Source organism: Bufo bufo, chromosome 5 (assembly GCF_905171765.1).
Source record: "Bufo bufo chromosome 5, aBufBuf1.1, whole genome shotgun sequence".
Classification (NCBI taxonomy): Eukaryota; Metazoa; Chordata; class Amphibia; order Anura; family Bufonidae; genus Bufo; species Bufo bufo.
The window spans coordinates 115,340,111-115,363,323 of record NC_053393.1 but is presented as its reverse complement, the minus strand read 5'-3'; the positions used below and the strand labels follow the sequence as shown (position 1 = coordinate 115,363,323).

Sequence of the window (23,213 nt, the reverse complement as noted above, 5' to 3'; positions counted from 1 at the left end):
CGGATCTAAGCGTTTGCATTATAGGTGCGGATCCGTCTGTGCAGATACCAGACGGATCCGCACCTTACGCAGGTGTGAAAGTAGCCTAAGTCTGTAACACTAGGATCTGATTGCAGATTCCGTCTTCTCCGCTGAATTCAATGGGGAAAATCTGCTACAAATTTGTCTTTCTGCATCAGAAACTAACATGCAGCGATCTTACAAACCTGCACTGCAGGTGAATCCACTGGTACTGCAGTCTGCTGCACATACCCTATATGTCTCTGAGGTTTGTATCGAGCTTCATTAAGTGCTTAGATACCAGTATCAGATAGGTGGGGGTCCCGTCACCCCTACCGATCCGTTGGTCTGTGCCGCTATATAATGGGTGGAACCGGTAGCATTAGGTTCCGTCCACTGGCTGTGCCAGGCTACCGCAGCTCAGCTCCTATTCAAGAGAATGGATACCGAGCTGCAGTACGACAGCATTGGAAACTACACCGTGGACTCTGACTCCATCCACTTTCCCAGAACGGCTGATAGTGGGGGTGTCTGACCCCAACTGATCTAATATTGATGACCTAAGTCCCTGAAAACCCCTTTAAGGAGGTATTCTCCCCAGAAGTATTGCTTCCAGGAGCGACAGATGGTGGTTATGATCATATATCTTCAGTATATCCTAAATATTTATCTATTGGCAAATATGGATGCTCAACTTGAAAAAGGAGTTTCAGCATCCCACCTTTACACCTTCAGACCATAACATTCTGCTATGCATAGAGCAGGGCTGCATAGACCTTGCCTGGAGGAAGACCCTCTTTCCGTCCCAATATTTTCAAATGGGGTAGCCCAAGTAAGGAGACTTTGCGAGGACATTGGGGGGGAAGACTTAGAATTACAATAACAGATGTGCCATGCGTCTATACCAGTGCAGACTTCATACCCCTCAAATACACCCAGTTGTGCACTATAATAATTTGCTATGAACACAAAACATGTCTGGATTTATTATTTTCTTTTTTTTTTTTACTGTTACAAAACTTTGGAAATCCATTTGGGTTGGTGTTAATTGCTGCCTTTTTCCATTGTAGAGTAGCTGCTTGGACCATCTTCCTCCGTTGAGTTTCATGGTATGTATCAGCTATAGTGGTCTTCAGACCTCCTCTGTATGACACAATCCCAGCAGCACACGTTCTTTGGCCAGTATGTCTTGAAGCGTACTTCTTGCTGTTTTATGGAGTTCACTTGGATGCACAGAACATGTTTTGCAGTTGGTTTCATAAAATGTTTGTGACCAGCGTTCCTCACGTTACGGGTGGTGAAGAGTAAGAGAAAAGGGACAGAACGTGAAGATCCGCTCATGGAAGGTGTCTCCAGGTCACACGCTGGTTTGCTGGAGCTAATAAATGCCTTGTGTAAAAGTATTTCTCTTTAGTCATGTACTGTGGGCTCTCTGACGCTTGCCGTTCTCAAAAAGCCACTGCCATTTAGCATCATTACAGGCTATCTTTTAACTCCTAGCTCTCAGACACATGCTGTTTCCGAGAAAATAAAATGGTGTTCGGTTTGGGAATATGAAAAGGTATTTTAATACAAATCTGATACCAGGATTATGCTGCCCCATCTGAGGGCAACAAAGTAGTGCCAGGCACCCAGATTATAGAGGTGTGTATTACAGCGTTTTCTTGCTACCGGCTCCGCAGCTACTGCTGATTGACAGCTTTCTTCCATTGCTTGTCAATAGAAAACTATCAATCAGCTAAGCGATGACAGGGGGAGGCCGGCGTTCACGAGTATGAGGACTCCTGGCTCGGCTTGTGCTGTGATTTATATGGACACTATTGCAAGAAAAAAAGTAAGTGACAAACCACTATAGTCATGGTGACTATCACTACTTTAGGCTACATGCACACGACCGTGTGCCCGCGGGGCCATATTGCGGCTCGCAATACACGGGCACCGGCCGTGTGCATTCCGCATCTCTGATCGCGGACCCATTCACTTGAATGGGTCCGCAATCACGGAGATGCGGAATGGAGTGCTTTCGTGGGGATTCTAGCCGTGCCTCCGCACCGCACAAAAGTAGCGCATGCACTACTTTTTTGCTGTGCGGACCGTCGGATGCGGATCGCAGACCCCATTCAAGTGAATGGGTCCGCGATCCGCATGCGGCTGCCCCACGGTCTGTGCCCGTGCATTGCGGATCGCAATTTGCGGTCCGCAGCACGGGCACGGAGCCCTAACTTTCGTGTGCATGTAGCCTTATGCTTCCCTCGGACTGTGGAGTAGAAACCTGGTGACAGATTCCACTTAAAGGGCATCCGTCTGCAGGATCTACCCTATTAAGGTCATACACATGAGTGAGTTCAGTGCACAAAAAACAACTCGTTGCATGTAGCAGTCAGAGTTCCTGTTCTGCTCCCCTTTGAGGATCACACCGCTTTATAATGATTTATAATGCTGTGTGTCCCTGTTAGACATGGAATATATTGAATTACACTGAGATAATGCTGTCAGTGTAATTCAGTAGATTTCAGGTCTCTCTTGGTAACACAGCATTATAAATCATTATAACGCTGTGCGATCAGAGGAGCAGAGTTCAGAAGGGTAAACCTCTGGATAGGTCATCAGTATCTGATCATTAGGGGTCAGACACCCGGGACCCCCGCCGATCAGCTGTTCGAGAAGGCACCAGCAATCCTGTGAGCGTCGTGGCCTTCTCACAGCTTTTCGTAGGCCAGTGATGACACGTTCATCCTTCACGCGGCCTAGGAGTGAATTGGGCTGAGTGAGATACCAAGCACAACCGCTATACAACGTACGACATTGTGCTTGGAAAGCTGCGAGAAGGCCATGGTGCTCACTGGAGCACCCATGTCTTCTCAAACAGCTGATCAGTGGAGGTCCCTGGTGTTGGACCCCCACCGATCAGATACTGATGACCTCTGGATTGGTCAGTATTAAAATTTTGTAAATCCCTTTTAATATTACGGTGTTGGACACCATAGAAACAGACCCTTGGGCCTCTTTCACACATCTGTGATGACACCCATGACAAGATGAATACAATATTTGAAGACAGCACCAACGTCCCAATTATATATAATATGCAGGGTTAACAGCGGTCAGGCTCATCCCAGCTCCAAACTATAAAGAAAATTGTAACCAGCGTCTTCTCATTGCAAGTTTATTCCAGTCAGCACATAAAAACAGGCAATGTTTTGGCTTCTTCAAAGCCTTTCTCAAGCAATAGTTACAATTTTCTTTATCTGTGACAGGATGGTCAGTGGTTGATCCGTGAAGGATCTGTGTTTGGTTGTTGTCAGAGTAAAATTACTCCTCTGACCATTTTTGAGGAGTATTTTTACCCGAGGAGGAGTACGAAAGTTGCGGTAATTCAAATACATAATACGTAGGCCTACACTTGCTCACATCTTCGTTGGAGCCTCTGTTGCAGACCACACAAAAAAACATTATATGCAGGACTTTTTTGTCTGGTAAAAAGACAGATCCTGTACGGATCCCATCATAGTCAGATAGGCGTACATGTTTTTTTTTGCTGAACTTTGCAGAATGGAAAAATGTGGTACACTACGCTTTCCCATCCTGTAGAGTTCTGCAAAAAAAGTATATACATATAGGTGAAACTCTTTGAAGAATTTGAATATCGTGCAAAAGTCCATTTATTTCAGTAATGCAACTTAAAATTAGAATTTTGTGAAAAGGTTCAATATTCTAGGCTCAAAGTGTCACACTCTAGTCAGCTAATTAATCCATACCCCTAAGCAAAGGGTACCTCAAAATTGTGACTTTGGGGGTTTCATAAGCTGTAAGCCATAATCATCCAATTTATAACAAATAAAGGCTTGAAATATCTCACTTTGCATGTAATGAGTCTCTCTCATATATTAGTTTCACCTTTTAAGTTGCATTACTGAAATAAATGAACTTTGCACAATATTCAAATTTTTCGAGTTTCACCTGTGCATATATATATTTTTTTAATTTTTTTTTACAATGGAAGACCATAGTGACGGATGTCACAGTATGGCATGTGTCTAAAGCATGTTCTATTTCTTGGGGGGCCACAAAACAGACATGCGGATGCGGACAGCATACGGTGTTCTGTCCGCATTTTTTGCAGCCTCTTTGAAATGAATGGGTCCGCATCTGATCCACAAAAATAACGGATTTGGACCAAAAATATGGTTGTGTGCAAGGGGCCTTAGGCAGCGCTAGATAGATATTCTACATCCAGGGATAGACTATAAATTGTGTTATATGAATAAAAAACTCTGGATTATTCTCAAATCTCATAACGTGTATTGTATCTTTATATCTCCAAAGTATACTAAATCAGGAATTGCACATAACGTTTCCCTGTGGGAACCACATTGAAAACCATGATTCTTTACATTGCTGCCAGATTGCTACTTTGTCTTCTGACTAAACAACTTCATTTATCGAAAATTACAGGGGGGGGGGGATCTGTGGCTGGCACTGTTATATATGTGCCATCCACAGAACCCCCCAGCCCATAACAGTGCCATGCACAGTGCCCCCCCCAGCCCATAACAGTGCCATCCACAGACCCCCACCCCTTAACTGTGCCATCCACAGATTCCGTGTGTGCCCCAGCCCCCCCCGCCGCCGCATACAAATATAAAATGTATTATTGAATTAAAAGTTATTAAACATGCCCCCCTCACTCCTAATAGTACCGTATATCCGAATTTCTTCTGTATAATGCCGGCAGGCGGGCCGGGCGGCCGGCGCGTCCCTCAGTGACGTCACTTGTCTGCGCCGCCTGCTTCATTCATAAAGGAGGCGGCGCAGGCACGTGAGATCAGGGAGTTACGTTGCCGCCCCCGCCCGTCCTGCCTGCCGGCATTATACAGAAGAAATTTGGATATACGGTACTATTAGGAGTGAGGGGGGCATGTTTAATAACTTTTAATTCAATAATACATTTTATATTAATATACCGGAGCGGTGGGGCGGGGCTATAGTACAGTGACCGCACCCCCCACCGCTATTGCCGGCCCCCAGCTCCTCCTCCCAGTCCCTCCCCCGGCCCCCGCTCCGTACATCGCATCCAGCGATGTAAAACTGCCAGCATTCGCCCCATAAGACGCAGGGGCATTTTCCTCCCATTTTTGGGGAGAAAAAAGTGTGTCTTATGGGGCAAAAAATACGGTATACTGTTTGTAACTGGGTTTATCAGTTTTGGTTTTATTTTTATCTCAGGTAGTAACGTTTAGCAGGTTATGTTCTCCTTCCTGGAAACCTGATCAGGCGTAACCAAGGTGCCAGTGAGAACAGAGCCTTAAAGCGTACCCGAGTTTAAAAAAAAAATTTGCATAATTGCTGTACTTCTCTGTACAATCATAACTGTGAATGAACGGTTATGTTTGGGCTTCCCTAAGGTGTCTTTCAGCCATATTATTCCCTGTTTCAGCTGCACATCTAGAAGCATTTCTCTCACAAGCAGTGGGGGTCTCCCTTCTGCCATTACTGTATGCAGTGACTTCCCTTCCCTTATTGCTTCTCACTATATTTATTTTATTCTAGGAAGCTTAAAAGCTGAGGGATACTTCACACTTACAGAAAGGCAGAAGGCTCATGTGAATTCAGAAGCAGTGTAGAAGCAGTTGTTTTATCATTCTTAGGATCTCAGCTAGCTCTGACACTCCCCCACTTCCTCTCAGCCTTCTTCTGACTCTCTGTTACCAGGGACGGATCTTGCCTGACAACAGGCAGTGGACTGCAAATTAGGTGCACGTGAGCCCCCTAGTGGCCATGATTTTACGGGGGGGTTTTTTCTTCACGTGGATGCAGGCCAATCTTTTAAATCGGGCATCCTCAAACTGCTGCCCTCCAGCTGTTGTAAAACTACAACTCCCACAATGCCCTGCTGTAGGCTGATACCTGTAGGCATGCTGGGAGTTGTAGTTTTGCAACAGCTGGAGGGCTCAGTTTAAAGGGTGCCTGTTTTAAATGAAGTGATTTAGAAATGTGTTACTTACTCCCATTCTCGTGATTGTGGGGGTCTGAGCAGTCAAACCATTTCCGATAAGTTACTCAGGTGATAATATGTACTAATTGGGATACCCCTTTTAAGCTGACTATACACATTAGATTTATGTTGGCAAGACCAGGCAGCCATCTAATGTGTATGGCACCTCACGACTCTTGCCGATGTGCCAATGTTGGTGGAGATGAGGATGGGGCAGTTAGATTTCAACTGCCTGATCCTTTTGTTCTTGGGAAGATAAGCCCCTGCCAGAGAAGTCTGGCAGTGGCTTCCTCCACCTGTTTCTACTGAGAACACGTTTGCTAGGCCGAGTCGAGCATGCATGTGCATGGAGGATCGGGAGTGATAGCTGTCTGGTTGACAGTTAGTTTATGTATGTTGCCAGCCTTAGGGTGCACATATACCTCCAGTAGCTCAGTGGATCAGGCATGTTGTACTCCATAATGCCCTATCCTTCATTCCTCATCTACCCGTAGGTTGGAGAGAACCACAGTATGGGCACCTTCACCTGTTGACTACGAGCTTTGTGTAGTACATTTTGGAGCGCCCCAGGGTTTCTGTGCCTGGGTTATATCACATACTTGTGGCTTGTAGTGCTTCCTGCCAGCTGGGCCCGAAGCAGTCCCATTAATTACTCTGCCACAAGTGATGTCACTTTGGGCTGGATAGGAAGGGCATTGTTTCATGGGGTATCCTATTAGGAAGTAGAACGAGGTTACAAGTTCAGATAAAATGGATAAATGGTAACCATATGAAGGCGCTGTGAATTTTACTTTTGTGTAGAGTACTTCCTCCACAATTGCTAGAAATGACAGAATACCAGGTATTTGTCGGCCCTGGATATCAAGAAACTTGTTTGACAGACACTGGTGCTGATTTTTATAAGATTTTTTCAGTGGCCTTATGGTGAACTTTATATCTCTTAAAAATGTGTCTAATATGGTATTGTACAGTGCTGGAAAAAGTCCTACTGGTGGCCGCACCTCTCATAGCTGCTGGGTGAACACTCATTTAGCTGACCAGAGTCGGCATGTTTTTCAATGGCATAGCATGCTGCTCCTCTGGAGGTAGCGTATATCCATTGAGAACAAAGGATCAGGCATGTTGGAATCCAACACACCCAACCTTTCTTTCCCCTGATTGTGCTATCAGGATGAGGGTGGGAAGGAGAAGTTGGGACATTTCACACAGCTAGTCCCACCGAAATCGCTGGGTTTGACTTCATGCACACCACTGTATTTTTTCATCCGTGTGCTAGCAACACATCTTTTGTAGATACACACTGACATATTCATTTGTATGGAGCCATGCTTTTGCGGATTCTTTTTTTCCATTCCCCAATAGATAGAACATGTCCTATTGTGGTCTGTATTGTAGACAAGAATAGCACTTTCTGTTGATGGGAGTGAGAAGAATAAGGACTGCGCATAGAGGGTATCCGTATTTTGCAGATCAATTTTTGTGGACCAAAATACAGACACGGCCTTTGCATGAGGCCTCTTGACTGACGTTTGGCTGTGTATGGCCTTACTATATCCCCTTGTCAAATCCCAAGGCTTATTGGAAGGTTGGATCTTGACTCGTAGGTGGTGATGGCGAATATTCCTTGCCCATGGAGCACTTACAGTAAGTCTCCATACAGGACTGGTCTCTTTAAAGGGAATGGGTCATCATAAAATGACCTATTGTTTCAATCACGTTTATGCTTCTCATACTTTTTAAGAATTGTTGATTTGTTATTTCAAATTTTTCATGTCACTAATAAATATATATATATATATATATATATATATATATATATATATATATATATTTAAACAGAAACCATAAAATCCCACAGTTTTGACACTTGTCACTAAGCTTAATAATAGGAGCCACCTTTTGGTCTGTACAGATCACTTTACTGCAGTTATCTGCTTATCTGTCACACTAAGGCCCCCTGCACACGAACGTGTGCTTCCCGTTGCCGTATTGCGGACCGCATTTGATCACGGATGCGGACCCATTCACTTAAATGGGTCCGCAAATCCGGAGATGCGGAATGGTGCGGAACGGAACCCTACAGGAGCACTACGGAGTGCTTCTGTGGGGTTTCGTCCCGTACTTCCGTTCCACCAAAATATAGAACATGTCCTATCTTTTTGCGGAACGGCCGGATCGCGGACCCATTAAAGTGAATGGGTCCACGATCCGCTGCGGCTGCCCCACGGACTGTGTTCGTGCATTGCGGGCCGCATTTTGCAGGCCGCAGCACTACCACGGGGTGCACACGTTCAAGTGCAGGGGGCCTAAACCTGCCTGTAATGATATCACCTCTGTGTATAGATAAGACAAGATTCATCATTCACAATAGGTGATTGTCAGAGGTTATCTATTCTTTCCTTCTACAATGACCTCTGCACAGGGCAGAGAGCAGCTTAGAAAACTCTCCCATAGAAGTCAATGAGGTCCCCTCCTGACCATTGTGTCTATGGCCCATGGGGCTGCCATTAGTGCTTTCTAAATGCTGTTAAGAACAACTCAGGCAAGATGGCTGCCCCATAATCATGTGTGGGATGTAGAATAAATATATCTACAATCAGAAAATAAAAACACATTAGAAAAAAGTATATGTTTTACTATCTGGTTTTAACTGACAGAAAAATATTTTGGTGACACATTTCCTTTAAGTAGATTCAGGACCCTGCCTAAGATGCTTCCAAAGCATTGCACTGAGCCAGCCAGAATCCTGCTCCGTACTGACAAGGGGTAAGCTCCCAGAAACAGCTGTCTAGGGATGGATATCTGACCTGGCTTATATCCCCTTGTCAATTCCCGAGGCTTGTTGGAAAGTCAGATCTTGACTAATAGGGGGCGAGAGAGTTCTCTTTCTTGGGAGATACCTCTTTGCATACGGCCACCTTAAAGGGGTTTTCTCATCTCAGACAATGGGAGCATATCGCTAGGATATGCCCCCATTGTATTATAGGTGTGGGACCCACTGCTGGGACCCGCACCTATATCGAGAACGGAGCCCAAAAGTGAAGCCACCCTCCGTTCATTTCTATGGGGCCACCGAAAATAGCCGAATGCTGGCTCCCATTCGCGGCACGCTCCCATTCACTTCTATGGGAGAGGCGGGAATTAGCGCTTGGTGGTGGTCGGACCCTGGGAAATATGGGGTCCTCCAGCCACAGCGCTCCCCGCTCCGTTCTCGATATAGGTGCTGGTCCCCGCACCTATCAGACAATGGGGGCATATCCTAGCGATATGCCCCCGTTGTCTAAGATGGGAATACCCCTTTAAGACCTTCAGTAATGAGATGGCTAGGTTCAGTAGTGGAGAATAGTGTTCAGCCGTACACAATTACTCTGGTATTGAGGGATTTCTCTTCTGCGCTCATCAGGAGCTTGAATGGTTTTTGGCACAGGGGAAAAAAGAGAGAGATTCCCATATGAATTGATAACCACAACACAGCCTTGGGTATGTTCACATGGCCATGTTTGCTGACTGTGTTAGATTTGCCTGTTGTGTGTCTCAAATACAGGATTTAATCCCAGTAATAGTTTCCCACAGTATTTAATTATTATTTTTTTAAAGCTAAAGTTTTTTATGCCGTTTTATGAACTATAGCCAGGAGTGCAATCAAAGGGAATTGGAAATTTGACGTTCTTCTCCTTGGCAAAAAAAAAAACAACTGCATTTGAAACTGCAGTGGCGTCCCATCGAGATGAATGGAGTGGCAGCGCACAGGCGTGACTGTCACTGTGTTCACTCAGGAGACTTCAGGACCCCATATCTTGGTGGCCACCCCGACGTTTGGACCCTCACCGATCAGCTGCCTATCTTATGTTGTGGATAGCTGATAAGTTGTCATGATAGGACAGCCCCTTTAAGTGCACTCTTGGCAGGTTACTGTCCCAATGTTATAATAATAATAATAAAGTAGGCTGTCATGATGATTTTCATAGAGCCTCGTTCAGACGGAGCTTGCTACAGGGTCATAACAGCAGTGGATACAGACGAGATCCGATGGCCCAGGAAAAAATTTAATTTCTAGCCTAAGACTGTCATTTATGGGTCTGATAAAGCCTTAGACCTCTATATACCGTCCACTTGTATTGTGTCACTTGCCAAAAGTGCCTCTCGAAAGCCTTTGTCTCCCAGTTCTCCAGTTCTGGTTCTTTTCATCAGATTGTGAGCAGAGGTGAAAAGCAAATCTGCAATAATGTGTGAAAATGAGAAGAACACATTTCAGAGCACCCAAAACATATGTTAAAGCTTTCCGGGGAAAATAGGGAGTAAAATGAAGGTTATTTATATGTTGATGAGAAGTCGCTTTTAATGTAAATTAAATGAAGATTCTGCAAGAGAAGAGAGCGCTGGTAATTGCTAGTGACTAATTGTAGAGGCAGCGAGCCAAGTGCTTCTGGCTTAGAGACACTGTAATGGATTTGTTAGAAGATGGTGGCTCGAGAGTCTGGGGTTAAGGCACGAGGGCCGTCCGGCTTCGTACTAATAAATCTGCGTCTGTGACCCGGGCTCGCCATTAAATAAACTATTCCAAATGCACAAATATCGCCCGGGCGGGGGAAACGGAGAGGCCTGGATATGGACATGAAACCTCTAAGTACCTTGTACAGTAAACGAAACAAATTCTGAAATTGCTCCAAGTCGTCTCCACAATGGATCTTTTAATTGGGTTTCAGGGCTAATTAGTGAAAGAGGTTTTATCTCTCCCAAAGCCTTAGAGCTCGCATTAGCCAGTAAGAGCCGAAGACATTAATTAATCATTAATCAGAGCAAGGCAAATCATTCAACTTCTGAGAGTTGCACTGAATCTAGTTCCAAGGTCAATATATTACCGGAATATTGCAGGTTGTAAGAATAGATTGCGTGGCCAAGTGACATAATTAACCCTTTGCCGGCAGCCCAGCGTTTATTACGGGTCCGTGACGATTGCGGAACCTAATGACCGTTTCATTCATTAGATTCACTTGTTTGGATGATAATGCATAATTATAATCGGAAGATAATTGATAATCCCTTCTACGCTTTTGCAGTCGCCCTAATGGCAAAATAGGGTTTACTGCCGATCATGAGAGCAGAGTAGGATGTGTCATACATGTCTAATTGTGACGGGATTATCAGGGGGTAACCCCCCCTAAGTATGGATTTCATAACCAAGTTTGAGAATATTATGCTGCAAACAGGAGCGATATAAAGGCCCTGTTCAGATCTGCATTAGGGATTTCTTATGTTCTAAAAGCGCCTGATCCTTTTTATGACTTACATGAAAGGACCCCAACAGACTCCATGGACTATAATGGGGTCCATTAGATTTCTGTCAGGAAGCTCAGTGTCTTACCAGCTAAGTAAGCCTATATATCTATAATCTATAATAATAAAATCCCTGTGTGAGTGCGCGGTGTCCGTGTGTGTGTCACCAGTTTTGCACTGGTCATGCACGGCGTCCAATCGGGACACAGTGCTCCACACGGACACAGCGCTACACACAAGTTTCCCTGCAGCCTGACTGCCCATAGATACCTTCGAGGCCACAGCTACCCCGCCGCCATCCGCTCCTCTCTCTGCTCAGGAGATGCAGAGCGCGCAGCACCCCCCCCCTCCCTATTTTAGGGGGCAGAGCGGCAGCAGGCAGAGTGTTAGCTGTAATGTCGAGCTTACACTCTGCTTGAAGCGGCTGACATAGTTGCTGGCACCGATGTCGTCCGTTTAAACCCTTCCATGCTGTGGTCCTTAGGGACCGCTGTATGGAGGGGCTAACCATCGGGCCGCTGCTCTGCCCTGGCAGCAGCCCGATGCTTGAAAGGTTAATGCCCCCCCTCAAGATGCAGAGTGCGCAGCACCCCCGCCCCCCCCGCCCCCCTTTCAAGATGGCAGAGCGGCAGCAGGGCAGAGTGTTAGCTGTAATGCTTGAAACGGCCGACATCGGTACTGGCACCGATGTCTGCCGTTTAACCCCTTCCATGCAGTAGTCCTTAGGGCAGCGTCCCAATGGTTACCATGGCAACTGGACGCCTTAACAGGCATCCAGCTTGCTGTGGTATATCTAAGCCTGATCAGGCTTAGTGTGAGTTCAATACACTGCTGTACACTATATATAGTGTACTGCAGTGTATTGTAAGCCATCAGACCCACTGGATCTTCAAGAACCAAGTGGGTCTGGGTCCAAAATAAAAAAATAATAATAAAATGTGCCAAAAAATAATTTTTTTTATCACCTTACATCACAAAAAGTGTAATACCAAGCAATCAAAAAGTCATATGTGCCCCATAATGGTACCAATCAAACAGTCATCTCATCCCGCAAAAAATGAGACCCTACCTAAGACAATCGCTCAAAAAATAAAAAAAATGGAAACAGAAGAACATGATTTTGTTTTTTCAAGAATGCTTTTATTGTATAAACAAAATAAAAAAAATGCACATATTAGGCATCACTGTGTCCGTAACAACCTGCTCTATAAAAATAGTATGTTGTCCTACCCGTCTGGTGAACGCCGTAAAAAAAAAAAGGGCCAAAAATTTCATTTTTTAATCACCTTACATCACAAAAAGTGTAATACCAAGCGATTAAGGCCAGCAGTCTCAGCCACAGCCAGCACTCAGTGCAAGCAGTCTCAGCCACAAGCTACAGCCACCAATCTCGGCCACCAGCCACAGCCACCAGTCTCAGCCACAACCGCCAGTCTCGGCAACCAGTCCCAACCACCAGATGTTTATACACTACTGTGTGTGTGTGTGTATATATGCTAAAAAAGTTACAAAATAATGCGCCTTGTTTCACTGAGAGGCACAAAAATTGAAAAACTGTTTACATAACCAAATTGGCAAAAAAAAACAGCCCAGTCTTGAACTGGTTAGCAGCGTATACTGAATGTGGACACCTATATATTTTTGTACTTGTTGATATGGGTACAGACTATACTTCCTGAGTTGAAGTAGAAAATGCTGCAGACGGTTGGAGACCTTTTTAACTTATTTGCATACTGGCCCCAGTAGTTATTGGAAGAACGTATTCCTGGAGAACATTTCATCTTTTGTTTGATATGATCTGCTGTGGTTGTTTCTGATTTATTTCTCTGAGTTTCTAACAGAAGGTATGTTAGGAATCTATTATACGTAGACTGTGGTGACTCCAGTGACTTGGTTTTGTTTCCTTTCTAGGTATATTCCAGATTACAGAAGAGCTGTTTATGGAAAGGAAATACATGTTCATGCGCCTCATGATGCATTAACAGGTAAATATTTCATGTTTACTCGTGAAGTAGTAGCAGACAAGGTCCACACTTGTGTTTGACTTTGTGGCAACTTCTACACTAAGTGTTTTTTTTTTTTTTGTAGTTCTTTTATTAACCCATTGTAATACTGTACTTCAGTGTCTGCTGTTCTTACAGTGTAATGTTGTATGCTCCTTAAAGGGGTTGTCTCATTATTAAAACCCTATTTCAGTTTAAAGGGGTTTTCCAGGAATAAAATATTGATCAATATCTGATAAGTGGGGCTCCAACTCCCATCACCCCTGCCGATCAGCTGGTTGAAGAGGCTGTGGAGCGCTGCGGCCTCTCCCTAGGCACGTTCTATGATCACATGGTCTTTGTGCAACTCAGTCCCATACAACTGAATGGGCCTAGGCTGCAATACAAAATAAAGCTGCTGTACAATGGACCGCGCTGTGCTGGGTAAGCTGTGAGAAGGCCGCAGTGCTCCGAGTGCAACCGGTCAGTGGGGATGATGGAAGTTGGATCCCCACCGATCACATAACCGTGCGGTTTTCAGTCATTCACAACAGGAGATTTTTATGCAGGTTTTTGCTTTGTGTATTATGTGTACTGTTCTAGACAGGTATGTATGATGCTGCAGGATCTCAGATGGCAGCAATTCTGGATTTGTATCGGTCATCGATTAGAACTTTTTATAGTGTTGTGATAAAGATGAGATGGTAATTGGGTAAGTTGAAAACACAATACATTTAAGGCTGTTTTCACACTAGGCTAGACAATGCATTTTAGGCCTCATGCACACGACCGTTGTTTGGGTCCGCATCCGAGCTGCCGTTTTCAATGGGGCCGCAAAAGATGCGGACAGCACTCTGTGTGCTGTCCGCATTCGTGGCTCTGTTCCGGGACCCGCTAAAAAAAATATAACATGTCCTATTCTTGTCCGCGCTTTGCGGACAAGAATAGGCATTTATATTGCCGGCACCCGTTCCGTTCATTGCGGAAGGCAACACGGGCGGCTTCCGTTTTTTTGCGGACCGCAAAAAACGGCACGGTCATGTGCATGAGGCCTTAGGCTGTTTTTGTATACAGGGAAAGGATAAGGACTCATGAACGTCTGTGCCCAGTGCCGATGCTGCGGACCACAAATAGCGGTCTGCAATGCATGGGTACTGGCCGAGTGCACGCCTTTTGTGGATGCGGACACATTCACTTGAATGGGTCCGCAATCCGCAAGATACATTCTGCACCGCAAAAAAAATAAAACGTGTTCTATTTTTATTTTTTTGGCAGTGCTGAGGCACGGACGGAAATGCCACAGAAGTGTTTTGTGGTGCTTCTGATCCGTGCCTCTGCTCTGCACAGATTGTGATTATTTGCAGTCCACAATACGGGCGCCACGGCCATATGGCCGTGTTCATGGGCCCTAAAGGAAAGCTTTATTTTTCTCCTTTTTTTTTTTTCTTTGAAATCGAGCCTTAACTTTATCAGTAAATAAAATGCAGTTTGGAAGATGATGTCTTCTGTATTTTAATTTATTTTCTTTAATTAGATGTAGATAAAAGTGGACCTCTTTGTGGTATACTTTGTAAATACACCTGCCACGGTATAAATACTTTGCAATATAAAGGAATGAGGGAGATAAAAAAAAAATAAAAAATTCAGAAATTCATGAGGATAGGCCTCAGGATAAGCCATCATTAGCTGATTGGTGGGGGTCCGACACTGACTTCAGTGGGAGCAGCCCCATAGTGACGAGCTCAGTCCACTACATAGTAGATGGAGATGTCTGCTTCCTGTACTGGAGCCATTGCCCTACAGCTGATTGGTGAGTGTGGGCTGTCGGACCCCCACTGATCAGCTAGTGAAGAAAGCCGTGACTTAAACAGTGGACAATCACTTTAAAATATCACTTTTATTACTGCATTAAAATATATAACATATTAAATAAATGTACTGTAACAAATGGCACCCCCGAAGCCAAAAGTTAAAGGGAACCTGTCCCCGGGATTTTGTGTATAGAGCTGAGGACATGGGATGCTAGATGGCTGCTAGCACATCCGCAATGCCCAGTCCCCATAGCTCTGTGTGCTTTTATTGTATAAAAAAAAACAACGATTTGATACATATGCAAATTAACATAAGAGTCATATCTTACTTGTGTGACCAGAGAAGAGTCATATTTTCAAGCTCTGACTCATCTCAGGCAATTTGCATATGTATCAAATCGTTTTTTTTTAACCACCTCCCGACCGCCTAACGCACGGATGCGTCCGGAAGGTGTTTGATTCATTCCTCCTGGACGCATCCGTGCGTCATCTCGCGAGACGCGAGATTTCCTTTGAACGCGCGCACACAGGCGCGCGCGCTCACAGGAACGGAAGGTAAGCGAGTGGATCTCCAGCCTGCCAGCGGCGATCGTTCGCTGGCAGGCTGGAGATGTGATTTTTTTAACCCCTAACAGGTATATTAGACGCTGTTATGATAACAGCGTCTAATATACTTGCTACCTGGTCCTCTGGTGGTCCCTTTTGTTTGGATCGACCACCAGAGGACACAGGCAGCTCAGTAAAGTAGCACCAAGCACCAATACACTACACTACACCCCCCTGTCACTTATTAACCCCTTATGAACCACTGATCACCCCTGATCACCCCAGATCACCCCATATAGACTCCCTGATCACCCCCCTTCCATTGATCACCCCCCTGTCATTGATCACCCCCCTGTAAGGCTCCATTCAGAGGTCCGTATGAATTTTACGGATCCACTAATAGATGGATCGGATCCGCAAAACACGTACGGACGTCTGAATGGAGCCTTACAGGGGAGTGATCAATGACGGAGGTGATCACCCCATATAGACTCCCTGATCACCCCCCTGTCATTGATCACCCCCCTGTAAGGCTCCATTCAGACGTCCGTATGAATTTTACGGATCCACGGATAGATGGATCGGATCCGCAAAACACATACGAACGTCTGAATGGAGCCTTACAGGGGAGTGATCAATGACGGAGGTGATCACCCCCCTGTCATTGATCACCCCCCTGTAAGGCTGCATTCAGATGTCCGTATGATTTTTACGGATCCACTGATACATGGTTCGGATCCGCAAAACACATACGGACATCTGAATGGAGCCTTATAGGGGGGTGATCAATGACAGGGGGGTGATCACCCCATATAGACTCCCTGATCACCCCCCCTGTCATTGATCACCCCCCTGTAAGGCTGCATTCAGATGTCCGTATGATTTTTACGGATCCACTGATACATGGATCGGATCCGCAAAACACATACGGACATCTGAATGGAGCCTTATAGGGGGGTGATCAATGACAGGGGGGTGATCACCCCATATAGACTTCCTGATCACCCCCCTGTCATTGATCACCCCCCTGTCATTGATCACCCCCCTGTAAGGCTCCATTCAGACATTTTTTTGGCCCAAGTTAGCGGAAATTATTATTTTTTTTCTTACAAAGTCTAATATTCCACTAACTTGTGTCAAAAAATTAAATCTTACATGAACTCACCATATCCCTCACGGAATCCAAAAGCGTAAAATTTTTGTAGACATTTATATTCCAGACTTCTTCTCACGCTTTAGGGCCCCTAGAATGCCAGGGCAGTATAAATACCCCACATGTGACCCCATTTCGTAAAGATGACACCCCAAGGTATTCGCTGAGGGGCATATTGAGTCCATGAAAGATTGAAATTTTTGTCCCAAGTTAGCGGAAAGGGAGACTTTGTGAGAAAAAATATATATATATCAATTTCCGCTAACTTGTGCCAAAAAAAAATAATTCTATGAACTCGCCATGCCCCTCATTGAATACCTTGGGGTGTCTTCTTTCCAAAATGGGGTCACATGTGGGGTATTTATACTGCCCTGGCATTCTAGGGGCCCTAAAGCGTGAGAAGAAGTCTGGGATCCAAATGTCTAAAAATGCCCTCATAAAATGAATGTGGGCCCCTTTGCGCATCTAGGCTGCAAAAAAGTGTCACATGTGGTATCGCCGTACTCAGGAGAAGTTGGGCAATGTGTTTTGGGGTGTCATTTTACATATACCCATGCTGGGTGAGATAAATATCTTGGTCAAATGCCAACTTTGTATAAAAAATGGGAAAAGTTGTCTTTTGCCGAGATATTTCTCTCACCCAGCATGAGTATATGTAAAAAGACACCCCAAAACACATTGCCCAACTTCTCCTGAATACGGCGATACCACATGTGTGACACTTTTTTGCAGCCTAGGTGTGCAAAGGGGCCCACATTCCAAAGAGCACCTTTAGGATTTCACAGGTCATTTACCTACTTACCACACATTAGGGCCCCTGGAAAATGCCAGGGCAGTATAACTACCCCACAAGTGACCCCATTTTGGAAAGAAGACACCCCAAGGTATTCCGTGAGGGGCATGGCGTGTTCCTACAATTTTATATTTTTTGTCACAAGTTAGCGGAAAATTATGATTTTTTTTTTTTTTTTTTTTTTTTTTTTTCTTCCTTACAAAGTCTCATATTCCACTAACTTGTGACAAAAAATAAAAACTTCAATGAACTCACTATCCCCATCACGAAATACCTTGGAGTGTCTTCTTTCCAAAATGGGGTCACTTGTGGGGTAGTTATACTGCCCTGGCATTTTAGGGGCCGAATGCGTGAGAAGTGGTTTGAAATCAAAATCTGTAAAAAATGGCCGGTGAAATCCGAAAGGTGCTCTTTGGAATGTGGGCCCCTTTGCCCACCTAGGCTGCAAAAAAGTGTCACACATGTGGTATCGCTGTACTCAGGAGAAGTTGGGGAATGTGTTTTGGGGTGTCATTTTACATATACCCATGCTGGGTGAGAGAAATATCTTGGCAAAAGACAACTTTTCCCATTTTTTTTTATACAAAGTTGGCATTTGACCAAGATATTTATCTCACCCAGCATGGGTATATGTAAAATGACACCCCAAAACACATTGCCCAACTTCTCCTGAGTACGGAGATACCACATGTGTGACACTTTTTTGCAGCCTAGGTGGGCAAAGGGGCCCACATTCCAAAGAGCACCTTTCGGATTTCACCGGCCATTTTTTACAGATTTTGATTTCAAACTACTTACCACACATTTGGGCCCCTAGAATGCCAGGGCAGTATAACTACCCCACAAGTGACCCCATTTTGGAAAGAAGACACCCCAAGGTATTCGCTGATGGGCATAGTGAGTTCATGGAAGTTTTTATTTTTTGTCACAAGTTAGTGGAATATGAGACTTTGTAAGAAAAAAAAAAAAAATCATCATTTTCCGCTGACTTGAGACAAAAAATAAAAAGTTCTATGAACTCACTATGCCCATCAGCGAATACCTTAGGGTGTCTACTTTCCGAAATGGGGTCATTTGTGGGGTGTTTGTACTGTCTGGCCATTGTAGAACCTCAGGAAACATGACAGGTGCTCAGAAAGTCAGAGCTGCTTCAAAAAGCGGAAATTCACATTTTTGTACCATAGTTTGTAAACGCTATAACTTTTACCCAAAGCAATTTTTTTTTTACCCAAACATTTTTTTTTTTATCAAAGACATGTAGAACAATAAATTTAGAGAAAAATTTATATATGGGTGTCGTTTTTTTTGCAAAATTTTACAACTGAAAGTGAAAAATGTCATTTTTTTGCTAAAAAATCGTTAAATTTCGATTAATAACAAAAAAAGTAAAAATGTCAGCAGCAATGAAATGCCACCAAATGAAAGCTCTATTAGTGAGAAGAAAAGTAGGTAAAATTCATTTGGGTGGTAAGTTGCATGACCGAGCAATAAACGGTGAAAGTAGTGTAGGTCAGAAGTGTAAAAAGTGGCCTGGTCTTTCAGGGTGTTTAAGCTAAGGGGGCTGAGGTGGTTAAACAATAAAAGCACACAGAGCTATGGGGACTGGGTATTGCGGATGTGCTAGCGGCCATCTAGCAACCCATGTCTTCAGCTCTATACACAAAATCCCGGGGACAGGTTCCCAGGTGCCTGCAGTTGCCTTTCCTGGCAGGGTAGCAGTGATGGAAATATACCACCACGGGTTTTCTCATCTTAGACATTGGTGGTATATTGCTAATATATGCCGTCAGTGTCAGATAGGTGCAGGTCCCAGCTCTGGGGCTCGCACCTATCTCCAGAATGGGCCCATCAAAGTGAAGGAGTGTGCACTGCACATGAGCTACCATCCAGCATTCACAGCTATGTGAGTTCCAAATATAAAAACTGCATCCAAAACGTGGATGCACTCAGCCGGCTGTTTTCAGAACTCCCATAGCAGTGAATGGAGGGGCACCTGTGCAGGCGCGATGCGCTCCTCTCCAGATCGAGGAAGGGGATGGGGGGGGGGGGGGGGGGTTGTTCTAGATACAGGAGCGGTTCCTATTTAAGTCCGAGATGGGCCAACCCCTTTAAGTGCCAAACCAGCAACTGTGTGCAAGGGACCCAATTGTCCAGAAAATTCCTGTCCGTGCCTGTGATATTTTTTTTTTGAGGCTGGTGGTGCTTGACTAGATTATTTTGGTAAATGCTGGTAATGTGGCGTAATCTGTATACTGAGCTATAATCTTTTATCATTCATTATGGTTTTCCAATTTGTCTGTGAAAAATGTTCATTGCCCATGATTTTGGTAAAGTTTTTTGTTTGGCAACCCTGATCATAAGACACACAGGGCTACTGCACTCTCAGAACACTGCCTGCAACTGCGTATTAGTGTGATCATTTCTATATAGTAGTGTCAAAGAATAATTTAATATTATGGAGTCGTATTGTTCGCAGATAAGGCTACTTTCGCACTCGCGTTTTGGCTTTCCGTGTGTGAGATCCGTTCAGGGCTCTCACAAGTGGTCTAAAACGGATCAGTTTTGCCCTAATGCATTCTGAATGAAAAAGGATCCGCTCAGAATGCATCAGTTTCCCGCCATTCTCCTCCATTCCGCTCTGGTGGCGGACACCATAGCGATGCCTGCAGCGTTTTGCTGTCCGCTTGACGAAACTGCCAAACGGATTCGTCCTGGCACACAATGTAAGTCAATGAGGACGGATCCGTTTTCTCTGACACAATCTGGCACAATAGAAAACGGATCCGTCTCCCATTGACTTTCAGTGGAGTTCATGACTGATCCGTCTTGGCTATGTTACAGATAATACAGACCGATCCGTTCATAACGGATGCATGCGGTTGTATTATTGTAACGGATCCGTTTTTGCTGATCCATGACGAATCCGCCCAAAACGTGAGAGGGAAAGTAGCCTAAGACACTAGAGACTTAAAATACAGCTCCCTAAAAAACTTTTTACATGGGATGAGGATCAGGGCAATTATCGGGAACAAGCTTTTGTACGAATACTCGTTCCTGATAGCTGCCTTATGTAAATGGCGCTGCCGACTGCCCAATAAGCAAGCACACACTCCAGATCACATCTTTTTAAGCAGCACATAAAATCATTGTTTGCTGGCAGCACATCACCTTGTGTAAACATGGATGTGCTGCTGGCAAACAGTGAGTCTGTACAGGGACGGGCGGTTGCAGTCGCGACCTTTCATCCCCACGCAGAAGAGATGAGTGTTACATGTAGAATCAGCTCTACCCTTCAGTCAGTGATCAGATAATTATTGGAAATGACGAGTTTGTTCCCGATGATTTCCTTTGCATCAGCCTGGGTAAAAAGGTCTTAACACAGCCGTAGGGTTTTATGAATGTTTTTTATCTGTATTGTATTTATGGCGACTTGTTGTAGGGTATAACCCTGATCTGTGATGGTAGCTTAGCGGTATTGTCTAATGGCGGTCTGAGGTAGTCTAAAAGGGTTTATCCCGGGAACGATAATGATGACCTATCCTCAGAATAGGTCATCGTTCTCCCATCGGTGGGGGTAGCTGTATCAGTGAGCTGCAGAGCTCACCGGAGATCTGGCGAGCTCAGTGGGCTCCCGGCAGCTTGCCAAGCACAGTGCCGTACATTGTATAGCGGCTGTGCTTGGTATTGCAGCTCAGTCCCATTGACTTGAATGGGGCTGAGCTGAAACTAGGCGATGTAACCAATGTATGGTGATGTCACATGGTCTAGGAAGAGGCCACCAAGGATAGGTCATCAATATTATTTCTAGAATAACCCCTTTTAATTACACCTCCAGCCCCATCTGTGGCTGAAGATGCTGATTTGTCCCTCCTTCTTTACACTTCAGCTCTTGTTCTGGTTTGATTATGTGTATAAGCGCAAGCTCACCAGATATAGATGTGGCTACCGAGGCCCCAGCCAACCGAAAAAATGAAGAGGTTTTGCAGGGCACTGCCTGCCCCCTCTCTGCTTTTTGCGGGAGAGAACATGCCCATAGACTTGTATTACTTTTCCTGAATGGAGAAGACGGTGTCAATGGGAGTAACGGCGCTTCTTCCACGTACCTATTATTAATAGGGCTCTCGGTGTCTGGAGTACTACTGATGAGATCTAAGTTCTGACATGTCTCTATGCCTGGAGTTACACTTTGTAGTATAGTATGTGGTGTATTTTTAATGAGGTGATGGCCCTGGCTGAGATAAAACTGGTGAGCTAACCTGCACTTTCCCGCCGTCAGTGTAATAATAGACCTGTATATTATTTATAGTGTCGGGTGGCATGCCTGCACTCAAGTAAAATGGGCATCTGTCAGCGTGTTATGTCAGAGGAATGTTAAGCCGCTCCCTGCGTGAGTCAGAGTCCGCTTGTTTTTCCTCACACAGGATGCTGAGATTAGTGGGATGCCTGCGCTCATAGCAGGTATGTGGACGCCGCGTGTGACTTCACATCCGCACCTCCTGGTCATCAAGTGTTCATACATGTGAACTGTGATGGAAGGGAGACGATCACAACCTGATTTTTATTTTTCCTGACAATTTATCAAAAATGACAGACTGCCAGCATTTTTACAGACACATTGAAAAACCATAATGAATGGTAAAGATGTCCATGGGTGAGAATATGAATATGAAGCCATTGGCAGCATTTACTATGAGCAGTAAAATGATAATTACAGCCAAAACCTGCACAACCTCCCTCGACACAGGCGGCGGCTTTTTTAAGGAATTTTTTTATAGAGTCTTTTATTTTTAGATTGTTCAAAAATTACAGGTGGTTGGCCGCGGCGACCCGGAGCTGAAAGCCGGGAGTGGATTTTGCCATCATGCAAACAAAGCTAAGGCTTGGGGCCCCAGAGATCAAGGAGCAACAAGCAGTTGGCTAAAAATAAAACTAAATCAGATGGTGACATAGGGGGTCATTTACGAACAGATGTACGCCACTTGTGTGGTGTATATGTAGTGCCGGCGCCTCTACATAACTTTGGCGGATCCACCGACAGTGCAGGGGCTTATAAATGTGCCCCATAGTGCCTCTGCAGCCAGTTTAACGGCACACGGGCCTAGTGGGGGAGCCTTGAAAAAAGCCCAGGCTGCACTGCTAAACTAAGAGTGGGGTTTAGACGGCCAACGCTGTGTGGGGCTTAGGCTACTTTCACACTGGCGTTTCTGGGTCCGCTTGTGAGATCCGTTTCAGGGCTCTCGCAAGCGGCCCAAAACGGATCAGTTCAGCCCCAATGCATTCTGAATAGATAAGGATCAGTTCAGAATGCATCAATTTGGCTGCGCTTGGTCTCCGTTGCGTTTTTTTTAGACTGTCACTAAAACGCAGCTTGCAGCGTTTTGGGGACCGTCTGACTATGTGGAGCCAAAAAAAAAAAAGTTTTTCACTGACACAATATGGTGCAATTGAAAACGGATCCGTTCCCCGTTGACTTTCAATGTAAGTCAAGACGGATTTTGAATGAATAATGCAAACGGATCTGTTATTAACGGATACAAGCGTTTGCATTATTGGTGCGGATCCGTCTGTGCAGATACAAGACTGATCCGCACAAAACGTGAGTGTGAAAGTAGCCTTAGTTGTGTGGTGGGCGGAGTGTAATGGTATGATAGGGGTG

General features: G+C 44.8%; 1 protein-coding gene across 3 annotated transcripts in view; it reads left to right on the top strand.

Annotated features, from left to right (window-relative positions):
• NCOA2 (nuclear receptor coactivator 2) overlaps positions 1 to 23,213 on the top strand; it is a 219,980-nt gene that overhangs the window by 43,725 nt on the left and 153,042 nt on the right. For 2 of the 3 annotated variants that reach the window (XM_040433417.1, XM_040433418.1), the window contains exon 2: positions 13,184 to 13,257. The exons of the other annotated variant lie outside the window; for it this stretch is intronic. The gene's annotated coding sequence lies outside the window, so the exon portion shown is untranslated. The remainder of the gene's footprint in view (positions 1 to 13,183; positions 13,258 to 23,213) is intronic. 3 annotated transcript variants of the gene reach the window in all.